Source organism: Triticum aestivum, chromosome 2B (genome assembly GCF_018294505.1).
Source record: "Triticum aestivum cultivar Chinese Spring chromosome 2B, IWGSC CS RefSeq v2.1, whole genome shotgun sequence".
Lineage (NCBI taxonomy): Eukaryota > Viridiplantae > Streptophyta > Magnoliopsida > Poales > Poaceae > Triticum > Triticum aestivum.
In genome coordinates, this window is record NC_057798.1 from 604702018 (window position 1) to 604708871 (window position 6854).

Below are 6854 nucleotides of genomic sequence, written 5' to 3' on the forward strand. Positions count from 1 at the left end.
GTGGCGAAGAAGGTCGGGGATCCACCGTTCACAGTGGTAGTAAATGAAGGCAAGATCAATCCGGCGAGCTGCTTGAGGGTTCGAGTCTTTGTGAATTTTACAAAGCCTCTTGTGAGATTCGTTCCGATCACTTTGAAGGAGAGGAAAAAATATCCAGTGTTCTATGAAAAGCTGCCGGACTTTTGTTTCTTTTGCGGTCGTATGGGGCATGTTGTGGAAGAATGCGGGGACGGAACGCACGATCCGAGCTTATGTGAATGGGGGGACTGGCTCCATTGGTCGGGAGAACCAATCAGTGGTAATACTATGGGGGGAAGAGGGGGTTGGACGGACGCAGGCAGGGGTGGTGGAGGTGCTAGGGCTGGAAACCGAGGAGGAGGTAGAAGTGGGAGAGGAGGAGGTGAGAGAGGAGGGAGGGCGACCAACACAGGAGGACGGGGTGGAGTGGAAGTGCAAGTAGATGGAGTTGTGGGTATGGATATCGGCCAGTATAAAACTATGCTTCGTGAACAGGACCGTTCAGCTAGGAAGAGGCTGGTAAGTGACGATGGCACTATAAATGTTCGAGGCTAACCAGTCCCTAATTTGGCCGGGAAAGTGGCAGATACTGTTCTTATGATTGAGGGTGGTGCGGTACCGGAGGTGCTAGCTGCAGTTGTGAATCCAACTTCCACACCTGGGAAAGTGCCGATTGTGAAGCGAAGAAGACAGGGGGAAGGAGTGGATGGAGAGGTAGAGCAAACTGACATGGACACTGCATATGAGGCGGCCTCCGCGACGGAGGACCGCCGGTCCCAATGAATTGCCTAAGTTGGAACTGCCGGGGAGGGGGGAACTCCCGGACAGTTCGAGAATTAGCGACAGTATGTCAGTCGCGTTCCCCCATGTTTGTGTTCTTATGTGAGACTCGGCAAAAGGAATCTAAGATGAGGAGGATACGTAACCGTTTGGGTTTAAAAGGATTCTGTGGCGTTGACAGTGATGGATTGAGTGGAGGGCTGGCTGTTTACTAGCATGAGAATTGTGTTGTTGAGATAGTTGACAAAGATGAGAGCCATATTGATGCTCTCGTTCAGCTTCAGGAGGGTGCAAGTCAATGGCGTATTACTTTTGTCTATGGTGAACCTCGTGTCGAAAATAGGCACCTAATGTGGGCAAAGCTACAGAACCTGAAAATTGTAAGTGACTTGCCTTGGCTTGTAATCGGCGATTTCAATGAAGCGATGTGGGACTTTGAGCATCTGTCGGCCACTCCTAGGGCAGCGGCTCAGATGCTAGCTTTTCGAGATGTGCTTGAAACCTGCGAGCTGGTGGACCTAGGTTTCTCTGGAGTCCCGTTCACGTATGATAACAGGCGGAGTGGTATGGGTAATGTGAGAGTTCGCTTGGATCGGGCAGTTGCTACATGCTCATGGAGAAATATGTTTGCTTATGCTTCTGTTGAGCACGTTGTATCACCATGCTCAGATCATGTTATGCTACTTCTAAAGGGTGAGGTTGATCCAGGACCTGCAAGTGCAAAGAGTAGAAGGTATGAAGTTTTTTGGGAAACAGATTCTGCACTACCTGAAGTCATAAAAGATGCATGGGCTGCAGTAGGTGTGGTGCAGAATTTGGGACAGTTGAGAGATGCTCTATCAAAAACCATGATTTGCCTCGGTTCTTGGAGTAGAAAATTTGGTAACATTAAGAGGGAGGTTGCCAAGTCCCGAACTCAGTTAGAAGAGCTTATGAATATGAATGCGGGCAGGCAAGATATAAGAACAGTCACGGATAAGATGAACGACTTACTGTACCAAGAGAAGATGATGTGGCTCCAAAGGTCAAGAATATCCTGGCTTAAGGAGGGCAACCAGAATACAAAGTTTTTTCAAAGCAAGGCCATCTGGCAGGCAAGGAAAAATAAGATTCGAGAATTGACGGATAGTATTGGGGTAGTGCACTCCGACTTTGCGGCCATGGGGAAACTTACAACGGATTATTTTTGTAAGTTGTTTTTGGCAAACACGTCACTAGATGCAGCCCCTGTGATTGACTTAGTGCAACCCTTGGTGGCGGAAGAGGATAATATGAAGCTTTGTGCTCCATTTACCGATAAGGAAATTTCAGACGCTATGTTCCAAATTGGGCCCTTGAAGGCACCAGGACCAGACGGATTCCCCACCAGATTTTTCCAGAGGAATTGGAGCACCGTGAAAGATAGCGTGATTGCACCAGTAAAAGATTTCTTTTGTACGGGTATCATGTTGGAGGGAGTAAACTCTACCTCCATTGTTCTTATCCCAAAAATCGCTAACCCAACAAAGTTATCTGATTACAGGCCTATCAGCTTATGCAATGTGATTTACAAGGTCATCTCAAAGTGCCTGGTGAACCGTTTGCGTCCACTCCTGGATGATTTAATATCAGTTGAACAGAGTGCGTTCATCCCTGGGAGGATGATAACTGATAACGCATTGGTGGCCTTCGAATGCCTTCACTACATTAAGCAAGAGAAGGATCCTACAAAAAGCTATTGCGCTTACAAGCTCGATCTATCTAAAGTGTATGATAGGGTGGACTGGGTTTACTTGAAGCAGGTGATGCAAAAGTTGGGTTTCTCTCATCGATGGATTGATTGGGTAATGACGTGTGTCACATCGGTGAGGTATTCTGTCAAACTTAATGGAACTCTCTTGGATTCATTTGCACCATCTCAAGGGCTTCGGCAGGGGGACCCTCTTTCACCGTATCTATTCTTGTTTGTGGCTGATGGACTCTCGGCAATTTTGAGAAATAAAGTGCAAGCCGGAGCTATCTCACCAGTTCGAGTTTGCAGAAGGGCGCCAGGTATATCCCACTTGTTATTTGCTGATGACACCATGCTGTTTTTTGAGGCATCTAGAGGCCAAGCTGAGAGTGTAAAAGAGGCACTAGATATGTATGGTTCAGCCACCGGTCAAAGCCTTAATTATAACAAATGTTCAATATTCTTTGGCGAGGCTTGTCCAGCGGCAGTTCAGGAGGAAGTCAGAGCAGTGCTGAATGTTACCAGTTTGGTCTTTGAGGAAAAATACCTCGGCCTCCCCACACCGGAGGGCCGCATGTCCAAAGGAAAGTTTCAAAATCTTCAAACTAGTCTGACTAAACGACTCGTTCAGTGGGGTGATGGACACCTAGCCCAGCCAGGAAGAGAAGTTTTGATAAAGTCAGTAGCCCAGTCGCTACCAACGTACATTATGGGCGTGTTCAAGCTGCCATTCTCGGTGTGTGACGATCTCACAAGGATGGTAAGGAATTTCTATTGGGGATCGGAAAAAGGTAAAAGGAAAGTTCATTGGAAGGGTTGGGATCACTTGCTGCAACCCAAGGATAGAGGGGGTTTGGGTTTTCGGGATTTCCGTTTGTTCAATCAAGCACTATTGGCCCGCCAAGCATGGCGGCTAATATCCAGACCGGAAAGCCTATGCGCACAAGTTCTCAAAGCAAGATACTATCCACACGGCAAGCTCGAGGACACTGTTTTCACGGGTAATGCCTCCTCCTCATGGCAAGCAATCAGTCATGGTTTAGACTTACTAAAGAAAGGGTTAATATGGTGTGTTGGAAACGGTAGAAGTATAAGAGTGTGGCGAGACAACTGGATCCCTCGTCCCTTCTCTTAGACCCATCTCACGGCAAGGCGTGTGTCGTACGCGTTTTGTCTCAGACTTGTTAAATGATAATGGATCTTGGAGGGTTGATCTACTCACTCGCTTTTTCGTTGCTGCTGATGTTGAAGAGATTATGAAGATCAGGGCTTCTCCGCGACTAGATGATGATTTCCTTGCATGGGCACCTGAGAAACATGGAGTCTTCACAGTTAGGAGCGCCTATCGCCTGGCGTTCGATGAGCTGCACCACGGGTCTGTGTCCTCATCCAGCTCAGCGCCGACGGGAGCCAGGGAACTGGAAGTTCATTTGGAGTTGCGGCGCTACACCTTCGGTTGCAAATTTTGCATGCCGACTGGCAACGGACATTCTACCAACCTGGAAAAATAAGTGCAGAATCGGCCTTGAGACTACTAGTACATGCCCAGTTTGTGGAGTTGCAACAGAGGACAACTTTCACCCCTTCGTGCTGTGTCAATATGGCCAGGATCTGTACAAGTCAATGGCAAAAATTTGGAGACTGCCCAACATAGATACTTTCCTCCCTACGGGCAAGGAATGGCTTTTGCATGTCCTCGCTAGTATGAGTGAGCAAGAACGCTGCATGTTGTTGATGATCCTATGGAGAAGCTGGTACGTAAGAAATGAGCTAGTACACTCCAAGCCTGCTCCGCCAATGGACGTATCAATCAGGTTCTTGCAAAGCTATATGGAGTCCCTGATGGCAGTAAAAAGAAATTCACATTGGGACCCTGCCAAAGGGAAGACGGCGATCGTTATGGACGGTGACACTAAGCACACATGTGCAGCGGCGGTTGCCATGCCGACTTGGTCTAGGCCGGTGAATGGATGGGTAAAACTTAATACACATGGGTCTTTTGTCTCCAGTGAACTAGTCAGTGCAGGGATGATTCTGAGAGACTCGGCTGGCAAAATCATCTTCTCGGCGTGCAGGGCTCTATTCTCCTGTAGAGATGCTCTGGAGGCTGAACTATGTGCCTGTATGGAGGGCATCTCCTATGCTTTGCAACGATCAGAATTGCCTGTTGAAGTCGAAATGGACTCTCTTGTGGCGGTTTCTATGATCACATGTGATAGTTGTGATCGGTCTGCTTATACTTTTCTTATAAAGGAGATTAGATATCTTCTTACTCTTCGTCAATCTTGTATTACTCATGTCTCGCGGTCGCAAAATAAGGCCAGCGATAGTCTAGCTGCTTTTGGTAGAGCTCAAGGTAGAACCATGACCTGGATTGGTTCGGCTCCTCCGGATGTGGTAGATTTGGTTGCGATGGATTGTACTGATACTATCTGAGTAATACAAGTTTTGAACCCGCAATTTTTTTTATTATTTTATCTTTTTTAAACTTTTAGAACACATGTCAACATTTAAACACATCTTCACTTTTCTTAGACACGCTGAATCTTTTTGATACACGTTGAACTTTTTCAAATACTTGTTTGAATTTTTAATACAAGTTAAACTTCTTAGTCGTGTCTCGCCTATTGTGCTCATTGCTATGTCCTCTTAGTGGACCAGCTCAGTCAAGCGGTTTTCGGAAGGGCGTGAGCTGGTCTCACTATTGAAAATTCTAGCTTTTTTTCTTTTTCACTGGCTAGTCCAAAGCACCGCGAGAGCTTTGTGCCACCTATTATGAGATCTTAGTCGTGTCCCGCCTGTTGTGCTCATTGCTATGTCGTCTTAGTGGACTGGCTCAGTCAAGCGGTTTTGCTGGAACCTTCCATCGGTTTAGGAAGGCTCCGACCATCTTTTTTTCCTGTTTTCTTTTATATAGTTTTCATTTATTTTCCTTTCCTTTTTCTTTTTATTTTGCTTTTTTTTGTTCATTCAATAAAAAATTTATTATAATTTTATCCTTTTTAAACTTTTAGAACACATGTCAACATTTAAACACATCTTCATTTTTCTTAGACACGCTGAATCTTTTTGATACACGTTGAACATTTTTCAAATACTTGTTTGAATTTTTAATACAAGTTAAACTTCTTAGTCGTGTCTCGCCTGTTGTGCTCACTGCTATGTCCTCTTAGTGGACCAGCTCAGTCAAGCGGTTTTCGGAAGGGCGTGAGCACCATTTCGTGGAACCTTCCATCGGTTTAGGAAGGCTCCGACCATCTTCTTTCTTTTTGATTTTTCTGTTTTTTATATAATTTTCATTTATTTCCTTTTTCTTTTCCTTTTTCTGTTCATTCAATAAAACATTATTATTATTTTATCTTTTTTAAATTTTTAGAATACATGTGAACATTTAAACTCATCTTAGACACGCTGAATCTTTTTGATACATGTTGAACATTTTTCAAATACTTGTTTGAATTTTTAATACAAGTTAAATTTTTTAAGTACAAATCAAATATATTTTCAATACATGTTAATTATATTTTTTCAATATGTGTGAAACAGTTTTCGGATACACCATGGATTCCTTTTTTCAAAATACATGATTTTCAAGTAAACATTTTAAAAAGTATATACATTGTAATTTTTTAATTTACATGCTGAACATTTTTTTATACATGCTTAACATTGTTTGAAAAACAAGATGAACATTGTTCTACAAATACATGTTCGGACATTTTTCTGAATACATATTAAACATTTTCCAAACACATGTTGAACATTTTTAATACACGTTGACCATTTGCAAAATACACGTGAATCATTTTTTGATAGAAATTGAATATTTTTTCAAAATACATTGTGAAAGATTTTTTCTAATAGACACCGAACTTTTTTTTGATAACCTGATGTACATTTTTTGTATAAGCACTGAACTTTTTATACACACTGAGCATTTGATGAGCATTTTTGTAAAATACATGTTCAATTTTTTTTAGTACTTGTTGAACATTTTCCAAATAATCGTTGAACATTTTTTAAGGGCCATTTGTATTTGTGTCCCTAACTCGAACCCACTAGTCCGATTTGCCCCTAATTTCGAAGCCTGCTCAAATTTGTCCCTCTGCCGTTAGTTTCCCTTATAGAAATGCCCTTCTGCGCTATTACCGTCCGGTCAAAGGGGTTTGACCGTCTCACTAAAAATAGCAAAAAAAAAAAAGAAATCAAAAAATCTGAAATTTTGTGGTATCAAAGGTACTCAAGTGCGCAAGGTGCATGCAAATTTTCGTGTTGTTTAGATATACTAGGAGGTCGTGGCAACGGAAAACAATAAATCTGTACGCCTGTGAATAGTAAATTTAAA